Source organism: Notolabrus celidotus, chromosome 3 (assembly GCF_009762535.1).
Source record: "Notolabrus celidotus isolate fNotCel1 chromosome 3, fNotCel1.pri, whole genome shotgun sequence".
In the NCBI taxonomy this organism is placed as follows: Eukaryota; Metazoa; Chordata; class Actinopteri; order Labriformes; family Labridae; genus Notolabrus; species Notolabrus celidotus.
This window is the reverse complement of record NC_048274.1, coordinates 849468-869690: the sequence shown is the minus strand read 5'-3', so window position 1 is coordinate 869690 and position 20223 is coordinate 849468. Positions and strand designations below refer to the sequence as shown.

The 20223-nt window shown below is 43.3% G+C and overlaps 1 protein-coding gene across 1 annotated transcript in view; it reads right to left on the bottom strand.

Annotated features, from left to right (window-relative positions):
* Positions 1-20223, bottom strand: part of LOC117810434 (SH3 and multiple ankyrin repeat domains protein 2-like) — a 284015-nt gene that overhangs the window by 9689 nt on the left and 254103 nt on the right.

Sequence of the window (20223 nt, the reverse complement as noted above, 5' to 3'; positions counted from 1 at the left end):
ACACCCTCACCTTTTTACAGCCTTTACAGCACAGGGTGAAACAAGTGTGCATGTGCAGGAAACTTGGCTTGAAATGAACTTGATACTGGAGGATTCAGAAATCAACCCGCTCAGAGAGTAGCTACAGAGAGACACTTTTAGTCAAACCACAGCAAACAAAAACACTCAGTTCTGTGTGTTTAAACATTAGAGAGTAACTCCTCATCAGGTTACCTGCAGCCTCAGATGAAGGGAGGTGATGAATGTGTAGTTAGAGACACACCAGGACACTGCAAACACACACACATCCATGCAGAATCAGCACACCTTCCTTCAACCTTCCCCTGAGGATCTCTATCCTGCTAAAACGGCTGATCCGTCAACACAATATTTTTATTTCTAAATCTGACCTCCAGACTGTCAAATGCACTTTCCTCCTCCCGTTGAGAGCTCCTCCGTGTAGCCTAGATATCTCTCTCTCCTACTGCTAACATATGGAGCAGCCTGAGGGGAAGTGAAGGGGACAAAAGGAGGGCCGCTCTGCCAAAATGGAACTGGGCCGCTCTGAAAGTGCTGCCTCCACCAAGAGACGGAAAACTTACACTCTTCACTTTTCAACACCGGCTTCTCCACGGACGGATGAGGTGAGGTGAGGGGGATGGGATGGAGACAGAGGACAACATTAGACATAAAAACACACACACATGGAAAACACACACATGGAGCAAACAGAGGAAAGAGAGTGGGAGAACAGAAGAGCTTCCTAAAGTTTGAACTTCTGCAAAGACTTTTCAGTTGTCATAAAATATATCTAATAAAAACAGGTTCGTGCATTTATCTCAAGAAGAAGTCTTCACTGTAACACACTTTTTACTCATCCTATTAAGGATGTAACGATGCACCCAACTCAGGATATCACACAACATAATTTAATATGCAACAATACAACACAATATGAACATACTATCGCATGAGATGCTGGGCTCGTGACACAGTTTCCTCACAATGTTTTAAGGCTGCATGTAACCCAGTTTATTCTCAGGCTTTATAAAGAGGTTGCGTCATAAATCTGTTTTTTCTGATACCAAACACGCTTTTATTTTGAAAGGACACACAAGGTGTATCTGCTAGATGGTAGAGTCACAGGAAGTGAATGAAAACAGGTAAAAGAATGATCAGGTGTAATATTGCTGGATGCATTAGCGCCCCCTGAAGACTCCTCAGCTCTCACAGTGTTGTAACGTTGTCTGTTATGTCTCTGCAGAGCAGGTGAGGAGACACGACTCGCTGCACGTACGCAGGAGAAGAGAGAGAGAGAGAGATTGCTGCTTAGGTATCGTCTATGGGTAGGAAACACTGGCGGTGCATCCTCAACTGCAAAATCATCACCTGCTGCCGCCATGTCTGTACGCCTTTAATATGTTACAGACGAAAGAGTTGCTAACAAGAGAAGCCAAAGGCAGACAGCGCCCTCTGCTGTTTAAAAGAAGGTCGAATTTTCATTTTCATCCCAGTGAAACAGCTTTGCAACTCTTTTGCAACAGCACAAGAGGAATCTCCTTCATGCTAACAGGCTAACTGTGGTGTCATACATGGCGATGCCGGCCTGTCTGTCTCCTTCTATGGTGTCATCTTTCTTGAATGGCCTTCGTCTCTTTCTTACTGCCCTCTACTGGTCTGGCGGTGTAGTGCGGTTACTTTTATTTTTCTTCAAACGTCACTGACCTGACTTACAAAATCTACACTGGACTTCAGGCCTTGCTGGAAACGCAGACAACAATGGACCACAGGAACCTTTTAGTTCCTTGAAATGGGGAGTTTCCTGTAACTAAAAGTTCCTGGTACCAACACACCTGGTCCAGCTCGAGGGCAGGTGAGGAGACACTACTTGCTGCACGTACGCAGGAGAAGAGAGAGAGAGAGAGAGAGAGAGAGAGAGAGAGAGAGAGAGAGAGAGAGAGAGAGGGAGAGAGAGAGAGACAGAGAGAGAGAGAGAGACAGAGAGAGAGAGAGAGAGAGAGAGACAGAGAGAGACAGAGAGAGAGAGAGAGAGAGAGACAGAGAGAGAGAGAGAGAGAGAGAGAGAGAGAGAGAGAGAGAGAGAGAGAGAGAGAGAGAGAGAGAGAGAGAGAGAGAGAGAGAGAGAGAGAGAGATTGCTGCTTAGGTATCGTCTATGGGTAGGAAACACTGGCGCTGCATCCTCAACTGCAAAATCATCACCTGCTGCCGCCATGTCTGTACGCCTTTAATATGTTACAGGAGAAAGAGTTGCTGACAAGAGAAGTCAAAGGCAGACAGCGCCCTCTGCTGTTTGAAAAAAGGACATCAATTTTCATTTTCATCTCAGTGAAACAGCTTTGCAACTCGCGCTTGTCTCCTTCTAAGTGTTGATTCAGTGAATCCATTTGCAACCAAGCATGATAAAAAACAGCACAAGAGGAATCTCCTTCATGCTAACAGGCTAACTGTGGTGTCAAACATGGCGACGCCGGCCTGCTTATCTCCTTCTATGGTGTCATCTTTGTTGAATGGCCTTCACCGCTTTCTACTGCCCTCTACTGGTCTGGCGGTGTAGTGCGGTTACTTTTATTTTTCTTCAAACATCACTGACCTGACTTACAAAATCTACACTGGACTTCAGGCCTTGGTGGAAATGCAGACAACAATGGACCACAGGAACCTTTTAGTTCCTTGAAATGGGGGGTTTCCTGTAACTAAAAATTCCTGGTACCAACACACCTGCTCCAGCTCCAGAACAATTAAACATTACTTTATGTAAAACAAGAACAGTCAGCTGTGGTTCTGACCCAAACTAAAGCACAGCTGCTTAAAAACACTTAACCCGACACGTGTGAAGTATTTCTCTAACTGCTCTATCGTCTATTAATCGCTTTTTGTTACGGGAGACAAACGGATGTAAAAGTATGTAATTGCTTGTTAGACTAATTAGCACAGCGCCTCGTTTAGCCTCTCTGACCTTGTTAACATCTCGTTCAGCTTAAGAGTCACAGAAGAGGACGACGCTGTGGTGACATGACTTTATAAGTCTGTCTCTTATTACATTATTACTCTTCAAAGGCATTTTCTCACAGGACTCAGGGTATTTATCAAGTGTAGAAACTGAGCTGATCTCTAAAAGTAGTATGGGAGGTAGAACCTTCAGTTATCAGGCCCCTCTCCTTTGGAGTCATCTACCAGTCAGGGTCCAGGAGGCAGACACCCTCTCCACTTTTAAGAGTAGGCTTCAAACTTTCCTTTTTGATAAAGCTTATAGTTAGAGCTGGATCAGGCTTGGACCAGCTTTTGTCATGCTGCTATAGGCCTAGACTGCCGGGGGAACTGGCGCACTGACACACTGGGATCCTAGCTCACCCCCTTCCCCCCAACCCCTTCATCACTTACTTTAACTCTGCCTGTCCCATTAAAGTTACTAACCATAGACCTTTCTGGAGTCCCTGAGCTCCCTTGTCTCGTAGATTCCTCTGAGCTGCCGTAGACGTCCTCCTGCTGCAGACAATCTGGACTCCAGCTGATACAGCTTCTACGACTCGTCTCATCACTATCACCTCTCTCTCTTACTCCCCTCTATCTGTCTTTCCAGACCCAACTCGGTCGAGGCATGATGTGTGTCTAACACGAGTCTGGTCCTGCTGGAGGTTTCTGCCTGTTAAAGGAAGTTTGTCCTCTCCACTGTAACTAGCTAAATACTGCGATGTGCAATGCTCATGATGGATTAAGGTGGGGTCAGACTGAGTCTTACCCTGTCTTGGTGTTGGGTCTCTGTTCATAATTTGACATAGAGTGGTCTAGACCTGCTCTGTTTGTAAAAGCGTCTTGAGATAACGTTTGTTGTGATTTGGCGCGATACAAATAAAGATTGATTGATTGATTGATTGATTGATTGATTGATTGATTGATTGAGCTGATATTATTTAACTCTTTATGAGGATCTTTATGACGATTATGTGAGTCTAGTTTAAGAGGTTTGACCTCAGGGTCATTAACTCACGAGTAACTCGGGAGCATCGCTATTTTGTTCATCCTGAATTAAGGGCGTAGGAATGTAACGGTATAACTATAACTTTCTGTTTAAGAAATGAAATTTCAATATTGTGCTAAAACGTTCATACTTTGGTTCACAGTAGGGGGCAGTAGTGGTTCTTTACGCTCATTGCAACCCACCATAAAAACAGAGGGAAGACGAAGAAGAAGCAGAATAAGAAGATTCAGTTAGCCAGTCTTTACCGCAGTGTCTACTGCAGCACAAATTCTGTCAGAGGAAATGGTACGCTACCCAGAGCAAGTTTCCTCACCAGTTAGGGAGCTTTTTTGATTTTGTGTATCACACTGTAACGCGCCTGGAGTAGGTGGAGCGAGCTAGCCGTCTTAGCAGTTAGCAGTAAACCCAAGATAGCGAGGTAGCATCTGAGCGCTTGAAGATGACGTGGGGATTTTGACACGGCAGTTTATTCTACAGAAATGAACAGTTGACCTCATAATGCTAGGTCTCCACAGCGCTACATTCATAAATCATACATGACTAATATAAAGTCTTGTTAACAACACAACGCCCGGGGCGCTGGTGGCCTAGCGGTCTAAGCGCCCCACATATAGAGGCTACAGTCCTCGTCGCAGGGGTCGCCGGTTCGATTCCCGGCCGGTCGACCATTTCCTGCATGTCTTCCCCCACTCTCTACTCCCCACATTTCCTGTCTCTCTCCACCTGTCCTATAAAATAAAGGCAAAAAGGCCAAAAATATAACTTTAAAAAAAAAAAAAAACAACACAACGCCCTCTCTCGGTCTGAACGTAACTGCGGTCTCAAAGAGAAGCAACAATTCTGTATGATGACACCAAAAGAGAAAGGTGGCACCACCTTGTGGCACTGCCTGGTACTGCAGCAGTATTAAAACAACTAGATTGTGACTGTTACAACATGTAGAAACCATAGAATGTATAAATAATGGTGTAGTATCTGTGACGTCACCCATCTGTACCTGAGAGCTGTTTTGAAGCCGATCGACAGGTACCATATTGGAAATGCTGAACTCAAATAAAGTACCTGTCTTTCAACCTACTCAATCAAGTCAGCCATGTCCTTATTTGGGCAAAACTCATAAGTTTGATATCTTTGAAAATACAGAGTTATAAAAAAACCTCCCCCCTGTACAGTGTGTGCCGATCGAGAAATGAGCTATTCAGACCTAAACTGTTTTTTGAACCAGGCTGTAAACATGTTTATTTCTGCTGTAAAGATCGTCTCATTGAATCGGTGTGTATGTGGTTTCCAGTACTTTCAGAGCCAGCCTCTAGTGGACAATCCAGGAACTGCAGTTTTTAGCACTTGCACATGGGCTTTATATTTTGAGACCGGAGGTTTCTGCTAGGTAGAAACACACGAAAACATATCTCAAGACACTTTAAAATGATGACATATGAGTCACTTGTGTTTATTTGTACAGTTTTTTTCCCCAAGCTTTCCATAAATATCAAGATGATATCATTATAATGAATGTTTCTGTCCACAGTTAGCGTGAGGTTAAAGTCTGATATCATGACAGCCTTAGTTAGCTCTGACCAAATATTAAAAACATGATAACATGTTGGATTAATCGTCATGTGTCGTCCCAGAAAAGCAACAGAGAAGTGTAGAAAAGATAGAAATCAGCGCCGACTGAGAGCTGAGAAAGTTAGAGACAACAACTTAAAGTATGTATTCTGCAAATGCACCACACACACACAAACGCACACACACGCATAATAATGTCAGCACGTGGCCTTCCTCTCCTAGCTGGCTCCACGCTGGCTCCACGCTCGCTCTCCGTCAGCTGAGCAGGTTTGGAGGAGAGTGAAGACATCGATATGAGACCTTCCTCGCCTTCACCACACCCACACATCATCATCGCATGACTCCCTGCTTCTTCTGCACACACACACACCAGCTCACGTATTCATCGGCATGCACGCACACGCTGCCTTTATTTATAGAAGCACACAAACACACACACGCTACTACACACACACACACACACACACTGACTCGGCTGTGCTGGGTTACGTAACGGCGACCTACTAAAGCAGCGCGGCACGTGACCTGCGTGAGATGATGTTGAACTCTGCTGAGGGTTAGGCCTGCCATCACACACACACACACACACACACACACACACACCACACGCGCACACACACACACACACACCCCTCCCCCGACTCAGGCTGACATCACTGCAGGCCTCAAGGCTGCTCTCATCAGCTGGTTTCTAGGCAACGCTTTCGTCCACAGGCACAACCAACGCACATTTAATCTGGGAGGCTGAGAGACGGGATGAAAAAAAGAAAATAAGACAGAAAAAAAAACACAAATGTCCAAAAGAGAAAATCTGATGTCCCCGACGGTGCCGAGGCTGATCCCGACGTAGTGAGGAAGGAAACACAAAAGAGGACGAGTGAGGGAGCAAAGGATGGATGGAGAGAGAGAGAGAGAGAGAGAGAGAGAGAGAGAGAGAGAGAGAGAGAGAGAGAGAGAGAGAGGAGAGCATGTGTGAATCTAGGCCATCTTCTGTGCCTCTCTGCTACCATCTGTTTGACGGGATCAGAAGCAGGAGCACCTTTCCCCTCAACATGCTCTCTGTATGCCGCCGCTCTGATACCTGCAAACTCTCATTAAAACAAAGAGGTGGAACAGGGACCCCCTCGAGCACGGACCCAGCTTACACCTTCAACAGACCTTAAACGATCGGGTTAAATAATCAATACAAGATTAGATACTGGACAAGGCCGCTCTCAATCTCTGGACATTTCTCTGATGACGATACACGCCTCTATGAGTGATAGCAAACTTTACTAGGACAAAATTCGCCTCTCCAGATCTGCCTGAGTCTCAGCTTCACTGTAAACAGTTCCACAGAGGCTTCCCTCTGGGTTCCTTCAGCGGTATGAACCTGAAACAGGAACTGATGTTCTTGTGATGTTCTTGTAGTTAACAGGTCTTCAGTTTGCTGAAATAACAACATCATGATGCAGATTAGTCAAAAGTCCAAAGTCAAGCTTTGTCAGGTCTGTCCTCAAGAGGAGAAGAAAACTACGTCTACAATGTTTGTTCTTCACGGAATGTTCCATTTGTTCTCAGAATTCTGACATCATCAAAGACAGAATTATGACATCATCAAAGACAGAATTATGACATCATCAAAGACAGAATTATGACATCATCAAAGACAGAATTCTGAAATTCTGGAATTCTTTCTTTGATCTCAGAATTCTAGAACACCTGCTGTTGCTCTCCATACAGACTGTTTCTCCTTCAGACATCAAAGGCCTGCTGATACCTGATTGGTCGATACTACTCAAGACTACAGACACAGACCAGAACCCTTCTCAGACTAAAGTCCACACCCTGAGATACAGGTTCAACCAAGCGGCAACCTCCAGTCTCAAAATATGAAGCCCATGTGGAAGTGTTATAAACTGGCTGCAGAAACACAGGAAACCACATACACACCCATTCAAAGAAGATGACCTTTGCAGCATTAATAAGCATGCTTACAGCCTGGTTCAAAAAACAGCTTGGCTCTACGTAGCTAATCTCTCTATCAGCACACACTGTACGGGGGGTGAATTTTTTTCTAACACAACAGTTCAGAAGATATTAAGATTACGATTTTTGCCCAAATAAGGACATGACTGACTGGACTCCCGGACAGGAACACATAGCTGTTGGCTAAGAGGCTCAAACTCCGCCCCTTTACGTCACACTGTGCCTGGTTGAATTCCACATTTCCAATATGGCTGCCACCGTCGATTGGCTTCAAAACAGCTCTCAGGAACAGATGGGTGACGTCAGGGATACTATGTCCATTATTTATAAAGTCTATGGGTTCATCATGTTTCTGAATCAGAATCTGTAATTACAGGTTAGTTGTAGCTGAAAGTACAAACTTTTGTCAGGTCTGTCCTCAAGAGGAGAAGAAATCTACGTCTACAATGTTTGTTTGTTGAATGGAGGTCTATGAAGGAGGATTAGAGACACAGCAGCATCAAGCAGATTTGTGTCTCAGTGTAAATGTTTGATGTAGAACAGATTGTTAGCTGCTCTTCATGCAGATATCTGTTATTATAGAGGGAAAGAAATCCTCCTCAGATTAACAACCATGGGAGCTGGGATGTGCTCCTCCTGCTTTTGCTCTCCATACACAGTTTTTCCTGCAGACACCAAAGCCTGCTGATTAATCATATACAAACAGACACCAGTCTACAGAGTGTTTAAGTCCCTCCTAGATAACTACACATGTGTAAACAGTCAGCGCTCTCTGTTAAAGCCACAGCTCAGTGACACACGCCACCAGAGGAGATTAAGAGCAGCATCCCTAAAGTCAAACTACAAACTCTGCCAAAAGCTTTCCAAATCTGTGTTTCGTTGTCTTCTTTATCTTTGCTTTAACTTGATTAACATGGACTTGTTGTTGACACACACTGCTCAGAGCAACAATCGCACAGAAAATCAACAGATTACGGGCAAATGAACGCTGTTGTTGTTGGCTGGATGCTCGTTGTAGTTTCAGGAATGAGAGAGTGATGCTGAAGTCACATCTGGCTGTTTGATCCCGAGAGAACGAGTTAGTGAACTGATCTAATCAGTCCAGACGACATTACTACAAACTGCACAGACGGGGGGGGAAACAGTGGAGACCAGAAATTAAAGATTGGGCTTCTTTTTTTTGACAAAATACAGTCACTACGGACCTGAACATCTGTTTCTTTTTCAGTCCAACCATTTACAAGTTAAAGTACGAATAAAGACAAATTCAACAAATTGAAAAGACGATCTAAATCTGAATTTAACTGTTTTAATTAATTCTTTTAAAGGTGACATATCACGCTTTTTTCATCAACATATATTGGTCTAAGAGGTCCCCAAAACATGTCTTTAAAGTTTATGCTCAAAAAAACACTTTGAAATCAGATTTTGGTCTGCCTGAAAAACCCTCTTCTTCAGTCCTCCTCAGAACAGTCCGTTTTCTCTCTGACCACGCCCCCTCAGGAAGTGGGTGTGTCCTCGGCTCTCCAGCACGTTGATCTAATGTTTACATGTTGGCTGAATATACACGGCTGCTCACAGACCCGCGTTACTTCAACCCTCTGAATCTGATCCAGAATCTGATCCTGACGGAGAGGCGCCTGCAGCAGGACCTTTCTGAACCATTGGTCACAGATTTAGTGTTTCTTGTTGTTTTAATTGTCAGTATGTCGACGTGTGTCTTAGTACACAGCTACCAACATGTAGCTATGTAGCTATGCTAACTAGCGCTAGCACTTATCCATGATAAATAAAAATCATCCACTAGATCTTCAAATCTGCAGACGTGGGGAGTAAAACCGACCTTTGTGTTTATTAAGACAGCCTACAACTAGCATGCCTCCCTCCTAAGCTCCTTGTTAGCACACATGTGTGCAGGGAATGAAAAACGGAGGAGGGGTTGAGTTGTATTTTATACAGTCTATGGGCTGAACAAGCTCCGAGCTCTGACTTCCTGTTACAGACCGGATGGCGTTGTGACGTATGAAAAACACTGAAAACTGAAACGGCTGGTTTCAGCACACATTTACAGAAAGGTGGAGAAATCAGAACAGGGGCAGAATGGATTCTTTTCATTTTCAGGAGGTTTGTAGACAGGGACACATATTTCAGGGAGAGAACCATTAAAAAGTTGATTTTGCATGATATGTCACCTTTAAGGGTTCTTTTAAGTGGATTTTAAGTCTTTTAAAATATTTGTTATTTCCTGATCTTGCCTTTGTGTGGTATTATTAGTATATATTTTTTTATTTTTTTATTTATTATTAGTATTATAATGACTTCCCACAGGTATACACTACCAGTCAAAAGTTTGGACACACCTTCTCATTAAAGGCTTTGTATTTATTTTAATTATTGTAAACACTGTAGATTAATACCAAAGACATCCAAACTATGAAAGAACATATATGGAATTATTTAATTTTTTAAAAAGTGTTAAACAAAGCAGAATATGTTTTATATTTTAGATTCTGTAAAGTAGCCCCCTTTTTCCTTCATGACAGCTTTGCACACTCTTGGTATTCTCAGTCTGCTTCATGAAGTGGTCTCCTGGAATGGTTTCTCTCAGTCCGCTTCATGAAGTGGTCTCCTGGAATGGTTTCTAATGAACATGAGCCTTGTCAAGAGTTCATTTGTAGAATGACTTGTCTTCTTAATGTGTTTGAGACCATCAGTTGTGTTGTTCAGAGGTAGGGTTAGTACACAATGGATAGCTCTATTTGACTACTGTTGTAATCCAGATTATGGTAAAACCAGATTATGTCATAGTTTTGATGTCTTCAGTATTAATCTACAATGTTGGAAATAATTAAAATAAATAAAAAACATTGAATGAGAAAGTGTGTCCAAACTTTTGACTGGTAGAGTATGTTTGGACAGATTTTGTGTTTATGTTTAATATTTAGTTGCTTTTTTTCAAAACCTTCTGAAAACATTATGTTTATGTAGCTTGCACTTAATTGATGACTTTAATATTCACATGTTTTTTTATGTCTGCATGTTACAACTTCAAAGATTCCTACATTGTGCTGCATGAATGTACAATACAAACTGTGTCTCTTCCTTTAACTCATTAGGATTAGTACAGCTGTGTTTGTGACATCTTTAAATTCAAATCAGCGTTTTCTCCCTTCTGCTTCATTGTATTGCTCATCTTAATCGTCCAAGTGGGAAAAATTAGGACCCAAAAAAACTCATGGAACACATCCTTCTTGTTATTGCTCTGACTAAGACGACATAAACGATTTCCTAATTTGCTGCGACTGTTTGCAGTAAATCTGACATGAGTCACATGAGCTCCAAATAGAAACAAAGTGTTGGTTTACCAGAAGTCATAGAAACGTCACTGAGAGAGAATTAGTCCTCTATGTTCAGGAAGTCATTCCAGATTCATGCAGCTGATACCTGAACGTCATTCAGAGAGATTAAGAGACAACCAGGTGACTGAGGCATTGTTTTCTACACAATGGAGCAATTACCAAAAATCACTTTGAGACTTGAGATAAGCTCCATCACAGTGAAGGCGTCTCTTCCACGGCACCTTTCTCTTCATGCATGATGGCATACAGAGCTGAAGTGCTCGAGTGCAGGACTCAGACTCCAGTTGGACTCGTGCACTGCTGACACAGACTTGGAGCATTGACTGCATTTGGACACGGAAGACGTAGAGGACTTATGTACTCAGAAAGACTGTTTCATTGTTTGTGTTCGTTATTTTTATGTGATGCTTTAATCATTTATTCAGTTTGGAGCAGCGGGCACATATCGACCTGCATGCTCGTTCATGTGCCGTCTCATTCAGCAACATTTCCCGCCATGATGCCCAAAGAAGCACCGCAAATCTGTGCCAGGGCTACATGATTAGATGTGTTGAACGTAGCAAGACAAGTGGGAAATAAAAGGGCATTTATAATAATAATAATAATAATACATTTTATTTATAAAAGTGCTTTAAAAGATTCTCCAAGCACTTTACAGGAAAATAAAATTATACAATAGAAAAGCAAAGAAAAGCAAGGCAGCAAAATAAAACAAAACAAGAAACAAATCAATCAATTCTAGTTTAAAAGCCTTTGTAAAAAGGTGTGTTTTGAGTCCGGATTTGAATTTGGTGAGTGAGGGAGAGAATCTGAGGTGTTGGGGGAGAGAGTTCCAGAGGGTGGGGGCAGCGACAGAGAAGGCCCTGTCCCCCCAGGTTGGGTTTGGTGAGAGGGGTGAGGAGGTTGGTGTTGCAAGAGGGATTATATGGCTGCAGAAGGTCGGTGAGGTAGGAGGGAGCTAGATTATGGAGGGCTTTGTAGGTGATGAGGAGGATTTTGTACTGTATTCTTGAGGGGATGGGAAGCCAATGGAGGTTCTGTAGCACTTGGGTGATGTGGTCTCTGGAGTGGGAGTGAGTGAGGAGGTGTGCAGCTGAGTTTTGAATGTATTGTAATTTGTTGAGGAGGGTGTTGTGTGAACCGTAGAGGATGCTGTTGCAATAATGGAGTCTTGAGGTGATGAAGGCGTGGATGAGCGTTTCAGGGAGGGGCGGAGACGGGCGATGTTTTTGAGGTGGAAGAAAGCGTTTTTTGAAATATTGTTAATGTGTTGTTGAAAGTTGAGTGACTGATCAAAAATGATACCAAGGTTACGGATGTGGGTGGATGCTGAAACAGTGGATTTATCAATAGTGAGTGAGAAGTCTGGGCAGGTGGAAGTGAAGGATTTTGGGCCTATGATAAGAATTTCAGGTTTAATACAATTGAGTTTATCATTATATCATTCAAATCAAAAAGAAACGGAGAGTGATGATTTGTGTGTAATGCGGGGTATGTAAAGGTTCCACTGTCTAGGAGAGGTATGTGAAGGTCATTATTTTGTGTATGAGGGAGGTGATTTAAGGAGGGAAAGGGAGGAACAGAGGTAGGGGCGGGAGTAGCTCAGTCGGGGCGGGAGTAGCTCAGTCCATAGGGACTTGGCTTGGGAACCGAAGGGTTGCCGGTTTGAGTCCCAGTATGGACCAAGTTTGGCAAGTGGACTGGTGGCTGGAGAGGTGCTGGTTCACTTGCCTGGGCACTGCCGAGGTCCCCTTGAGCAAGGCACCGAACCCCCAACTGCTCTGGGTGCACTGGTTGGCGGCAGTATCCTCACATCTCTCCCTAAGCATGTTCACTGCATGTGTGTGCATGATTGTGTGTATATACCAAAAAAACTGTATGTGTAACATGTCCAAAAATAGCATGAGTGAAAAAATTGAATTCCCCCCTGGGGATCAATAAAGTACCTTTCTTTCTTTCTGTATTCATGAAAGCATTGAACAGAACTGTGATTATTCTTTTGCCAAACGCAGATTAATTGGACCTCCATGTGGATACCTCACGCGGCGAAGTCAGGCTCCTGGACACGTCAAACAAAGACAGGAATCTTTGACTGGGATTTCCTCACCAGTAGGGTTTTTGTTGAGATCTAAGCTGTTGTGTTTTCCTTCTTTTGTATAACATCTTGTGTTTTTTCGTGATGAACGAAGGGACTTTTGGGTTGTGGATTAACTGAGGACGGCCGCATCAGTGGACCGGAAACACCCAAACCAACTTTAAACTGACTTAAATGACTGTTATAAGTGAATTGTTGTTTTGTTTACTATATTTTTTGTTAGGTTGGGAATTTAAGTTTATTTTGAACCAATAAAAATGTAGGTTTACAACTTTCCAAAAGAAACCATTAGCGTATAACATCGACAAGAAATCAAGTCAAGTTGATTGTTAAAAATCCTTCATCTAATCACCTCTAAAGTGACTCAACCAATGGGATACCTGTTCTGTTAATATTCTGATGAATAGCGGGTGGGCTGCAGGTGTTTTGGAGTTTGTCAGACCCCTGCAGTGATCTCAGCGCAGCAGTAACAATAAACACATCTCGCTCAGTGCTGTAACTTTACTGATAATTTAAATCTCTGAGAGGATGAAAGTGTCCCACAGGGTCAGTCCAGGTTCACACAGTCAACAGATTAAAAGGAGACAGCCGTCCTCTTTATTAACCCTCAGGTAATGGAGATAATCAAGCACAAACACACCTACAAAGAATTGCAGCTCTGTGCAGTTTGCTCTTGTTTCATGTTCATTGCAGAGATCAGCTGTTGGCATCTCCACTCTCTGCTGCAGTGTGCATGGATCTGATTAACTAGGCTTTGCACGACAGGGGTCTATCTTGCTCCAAATGAATGCACAATGGCTCATTTAAATGTATGCAAACAACACTGGCACACAGTGACAGTTTGTGAAGCATGCATTGACGATGTCTCTTTGGTTCATTTGCACAGATTGAGCTGGCGCAAAAGCCTCGTATTATGTAACTATCGTCATTATGACTCCCAGAGCACAAAGTCTAACCAACAGTAAAGACTCTGAATCTACTGCTTAAACACAAATACAAGCAAAACAATATATTTAAAAAGCTTGAACCACCAAATGTGTCACATATTTGGTGCCTAGTCTTCCTCAGATGAGCTCTTGTGATGATGTATTCTTTAAAAGCCAGCATAGAGGTGGTATAAACTTCAACATGTAAAGTAAAAACAAGCTTTGTGGTGTGATGAGAGCAGCGGACGAAACCTACCTGTGAAGGCGGCAGACACAGAGGATGATGAGGAAAGAAGAGGATGAGGAAGTACAGGAGACCGGAGGAAAGTGAAGATGAAGATGGAGAGGCGTGAGCTGAAAATGAAATGAGTACAAGGTGTAAAGGTCAACAGACACAGGATGAAAATGAGGATAACACGGTGGTATGAAGCGTGAAGCATGAAGGAGGGAACACACGCAGCTGTGGGCGTCTCAGAGAGACTTCATTGTGTGAATGTGACGATGATAATTAGAAGAGAAACACCCAGCTCTCTGAGGAATCTGCTCTTCCCCTCTGCGCTCTGATGAGTGAGGGGACCATTCATTCAAAATGCATGTGAGCGGTGAATTATTGATCCAGCTTTTCATTTCCCGCTCATACAGGAGAGATGAGTTTAAAAAGGCATGAGCTGAGCTGGTTCAGGTGCAGGTCCATCAACACACTTCCTTCACCCGGAACATCAATCGTCCTACACCAGAAGGATCATCCCTTAATCCCAACTTTCAACAAGTGAACAGCTTTCACTTTTATTCTGACGACTCCAAGCTGGTCTCAGTTTGTTTCCATCCAAGTGAACATTCAGCCGAGGAACGAGACAGAAAACACAGCAAACAAAGTCAAACTGAGAAGATGAGCTGAATCAGAAGGATGTCCGTGCATGAACATTATAAACAGATGGTTCCTCTCCTCAGAGTAACACCTCTGTCTGATCTTCATAAGAACTACGACCGGGTGAACTGTGGATCATTACTGTATGAAGCAGACTGCAACTAGAAGAAACCTGACACTCATTTGACCTCTGAACTCTTTGGCATTAGTGAAGATAATTGTAATGATCATTGACCTTTGTTGTTTACCAAACCCTGCCTGAGTGTCAGCGTCTCAGACTCACTCACTTCTCAAAACAGCTGTGCTGACAGGCATTATACTTCACTTCATTTAAGGAGCTTTGACTTGAGTGTTGTACTAACTTTGGCTTGTAGTAGAGTATTTGCACGCTGTAGCTGTGTTAACATGGAGTATAATATTCTGATTATAAATGGTTTGAAAGCCCACATGAACACCTCAATCAGAATAAAGAGGCCCTAACCAAAAGAACTTTCCTTTGTTTGCAGAGGAGAGTTTAAACTTTTTCATAAACCAATCAGTATTAAAGCTGCAAGCGGCGATGAACGGGCCCTCGCACACCGGCAGCCGCCGCCTACGCGAGCCACCGCCACATGTAAACCGCCGCCTGATATTTGTACTACATGATGCGAAAGCAAGATCTGAGAGTATATACTGGCTTAGGTGGCAGAAATGTTCCAAGTTTTTGGCAGATTGCCAAGAAAATCTCCAAACTTCAGAGTCTGCCACGCCCACAATTTTAGTCTGAACGAAATGCCTTAAATTATTCTTAATCGTCAATATGTCTGCTATAGAATGTGCCTCGTTTGGACTGAATCGGAGAAATGCCTTCGGAGACAATAACGACAGTATGCACCCTTATTTTGACGCCATTTTTCATGTTCAAAGCTAGGTGGCGCTCTTCCTGTTGAGTTTGGGATATGGGTGCAAGAGGCTTTTTTGTGCGTCCTGATGCCATGAATATGCGTATCGATTTTCAAGCATGTAGCTCAAAATAACCCCTATGGGGAGGGGTTTTTGAAAACTGTAGGGGGCGCTAGTGAGCACATTTTTCGACTTTTTTTGCGAAACCCATAAAATGTTGCAATTTTCCAGGACTGATGAGTGTGTTGGATGAGATGAGATTACGTGCATTTTAAAGTCACAAATATCCATTTTCCGACGTTTTTTTTTAATGCCCCGCCCCAAAGTCTGCCACGCCCACTTCTTTCGTCTGAACGGAATGCCTTTACTTTGTATTAATCGTCAATGGGTTTACTATAGAATGTGCCTTGTTTGGACTGAATCAGAGAAAAGCTCTAGGAGAAATTAGCAAAAGTATGCACCCTTGCTTGGACTCATTTTGGGCCCATTTTTCACGTTCAAAGCTAGGTGGCGCTCTTCCTGTTGAGTTTTGGATATGGGTGCAAGAGACTTTATTGTGCGTCCTGATGCCATGAATATGTGTAGAACTTTTCATGCATGTAGCTCAAAAAAACTCTATGCGAAGGGTGTTTATTTTACCTCTAGGGGGCGCTACTGAGAATTTTTTGGCGAGACCTATAATAACTTGCAATTTTCATCAGGCCCGATGAGTGTGCAAAAATATCCACGCTTTCATTCTCGTTCAGGGGTCCAAAAATGCGTTTTAAGTGGCGGAAGAAAGAACAATCCTTAGGGTTACAATTGGGCCTTTGCCACCAGCGGTGCTCGGGCCCTAATAAAGATGGTCCCATGTAATCGTGTTTCTGCATGCATGCACGACATCTATATTGTTCTTCTCTACTTACAGAAGGTGACGGCTCCAAAGTCAAACTGGGGAACGGTAGAATGTTTGATTTTAGTAAAAACACCCTTTCCTCAATGTTTTTCTTTTTTAAAGTTATATTTTTTTGCCTTTTTGCCTTTATTTGATAGGACAGCTGAAGAGAGACAGGAAATGTGGGGAGTAGAGAGCGGGGGAAGACATGCAGGAAATGGTCGACCGGCCGGGAATCGGACCGGCAACCCCTGCGACGAGGACTGCAGCCTCTGTATGCGGGGCGCTCAGACCGCGAGGCCACCAGCGCCCCTCCTCAACGTTTTTCATCCATTTTTAATTCGCTCCACGCTCTGGTCCCTGGCTTCAAAACAAGTATTGTGCACCTTGCTACAGCCTAACCCAGGACTTCCACCAGATCCATGTCTGGTAAATCTCCCATCCGCTGCGGTCTGGCTCCATGCTCTCTCATCCGTCAACACCTACCGGACAACTGGAGTCATGTGAGGTTTTCCCGCGGTGCTCTGGCTCCCCCGCGAAAACAGAAGTCTTGCGTCTGCCGGATCAGAGACGCAGCCGCAACACAACGGAGCAGATCCAGTGGAAGTTAACACAATGACTAAAATAGACACCTATCTGATCCAGTGCGTGAGTGAGTGTTTCTGCTAAAAACAAACTCTCTGCCATCCTCCAGCTGCTTTTACATGAACCGGAAGAGGCACAAGGAGGTACATCTTGTTGGCGTATGTCACACAGCTGCTCTGATCACATTTGCAGGTGCATGTAAACACCAGGCCTGATCAAGTCACATGCCGTGTAAACACTTGAACTGATACCTTCAACCAGAATGATTACAAAAGGTATGAAGAAATGTTGTCAAGTAAAGTATCCGAGCTCCTGCACCCCATCCTTAAAACATCAAGACTTTGGCATATATTTTAAGCACCTGGCATTTGTTGTCACTAGAACAGCCTCTCTCTCTTGTCATGCTCCCTCTCTCTACCTGTGGCTGCATTACAGTAACTGCTGTTACACAACATGTTTAAGATACAGCAGTCCTCACCTCACACATTCTGCAGCATCATTGTGCTCCCAAACTTTGTTGTGCATCGATCTGAGCTCCTCATCATGATGTATCATAGCCTACTGACCTCGAAATGCGTCGGCCCATCGGGAAAACACCCGGTATGCCAGACTCTCTGTCACTGTCAATATAAACTCGAGTGAGAGCCGTTCGAGGAGAGTGGGGGGGCAGAGCACAGGCTGCTGTGAAGGAAGGGAGGACGTGCCACGCAAGACAAAACAAGCACAACACGGCAGGTGGTCGAGTAATCGTTTAATCTGGATTAACTTGTTTTTATGATCTTATGAGGCCAAAATCTGAACTGGAATTGAAATTAAATTAATCACCAAGCCCAGAATCCAGACATGAGGGTACAAGAAACCCAGTTTATATTACAGGTGACATATCATGCAAAATCAACTTTTTAATGGTTCTTTACCTGAAATCTGTGTCCCTGTCTACAAACCCCCCGAGAATGAAAATAATCCATTCTGCCCCTGTTCTGATTTCTCCACCTTTCTGTAAATGTGTGCTGAAACCAGCCGTTTCAGTTTTCAGTGTTTTTCATACGTAACAACAATATCCGGTCTGTAACAGGAAGTCAGAGCTCGGAGCTTGTTCAGCCCATAGACTGTATAAAATACAACTCAACCCCTCCCACGTTTTTCATTCCCTGCACACATATATGCTAACAAGGAGCTTAGGAGGGAGGCATGCTAGTTGTAGGCTGTCTTAATAAACACAAAGGTCGCTTTGACTCCCCACGTCTGCAGATTTGAAGTTCTAGTGGATGATTTTTATTTATCATGGATAAGTGCTAGCACTAGTTAGCATAGCCACGTAGCTACATGTCGTAGCTGTAGCTGTGTACAAAGACACACGTCGACATACTGACAAATAAAAGAACAAGTAACACTAAATCTGTGACCAATCCTTCAGAAAGGTCCTGCTGCCTTTCTGGTAGAGGTCGGTTTGACTCCCCAGGCCCACAGATTTGAAGATCTAGTGGATGATTTTTATTTATCATGGATAAGTGCTAGCGCTAGTTAGCATAGCCACATAGCTACATGTTCGTAGCTGTGTACCAAGAGACACGTCGACATACTGACAAATAAAACAACAAGAAACACTAAATCTGTGACCAATCCTTCAGAAAGGTCCTGCTGCAGGCGCCTCTCCATCAGGATCAGATTCTGGATCAGATTCAGAGGGTTGAAGTAAAGTGATCTCTGAGCAGCCGTGTATATCCAGCTAACACGTAAACATTAGATCAACGTGCTGGAGAGCCGAGGGCACACCCACTTCCTGAGGGGGCGTGGTCAGAGAGAAAACAGACTGTTCTGAGGAGGGCTGAAGAAGAGGGCTTTTCAGGCAGACCAAAATCTGATTTCAAAGTGTTTTTTTGAGCATAAACTTTAAAGACATGTTTTGGGGACCTCTTAGACCAATATATATTGATGAAAAAAGCGTGATATGTCACCTTTAAAGCTTTAGAGATTCCCTCATAAACTGATATTCCTGCTGCTTAATTTACCTTTTTAGGCTTAATGCATCAATTACTCAGTTCTTTTGATACATGTGCTATTATTTTGAAAGGATAAAAAGTTACCTCCTTTAGATGGTTGAGTTACGAGTGAAGGAAAAATGGTGGATGTATTAGTGCCTCCCAAAGAGACATGAGCTCTTACGTTGCTACAACACTGAGAACATGAACGCCGTCTCAGTGATGTCATTCATTGGTTTCTTAGGAGGTGTTTTAAAGCCCACTGTCGGTGGCCACCATGTTGGAAATGCTGACTCAACTTCACTTCTGGTTGATCCAGAAAAAAAGCTATGAAGTGGCGCTGAGTTGGCCTCCGTCAGTCAAGTCAGCTGCCCCCCAATTTATGCCTTACGATGCAAAACTTGTCAACTTAATGTCTTTATAACGGGTGAGAATGGTATTTCTAACACATGTGTTATTGGGTCTCTTTGACTTTTGGAGACAGCTTCAAGTGGACACTAGAGGAACTGCAGCCTGTTTTTTGCACTTTGCATTTACCTCATACTAAGACACTAAAAGTTGCTGCTTAGAGGAGACACTACTCGCCACATGTATGCAAGGATGCAACATTTTAAACGTGTGCAAAACACCCCCCAAAAGAAATGAAAAAATAGTTTATTGAATGCTAAATGTAGATCAAATCTCCTTTGATGGGCAGCCCAGGTATCGTCTCTGTGTGGGAAACACCAACGATGCATCCTCAGAACCTAAACCTGCTGCTGCTACGCCTCTATTCAGATTCATACATAAGAGATGAAATGAAGTTCGGTAGCGCCCTCTGCTGTTTCATCAAGAGTATGGTATTCATTTTCCATCATACCGATTTGAATCATATCTCATCTTCTACCTTCTATATCTGCTCTGCTTCTACTTCACAATGTCATGGCAAGAACTGGATTTATGCTTTCAAAGGGAGCTAAAGGACAGAACCATTACCTGTTAAACAACAGAGAATATGCTCAGCTGACAAAGGGTTCTTCTATCAGGTGGGATCTGAGGTTTGGCACCAGACTGCCTGAACAGAGAAGCACCCGACCACTAAATATAACACATAAAATATAAACTTCTCTCATCACTTGACCAGATATGTTGTATT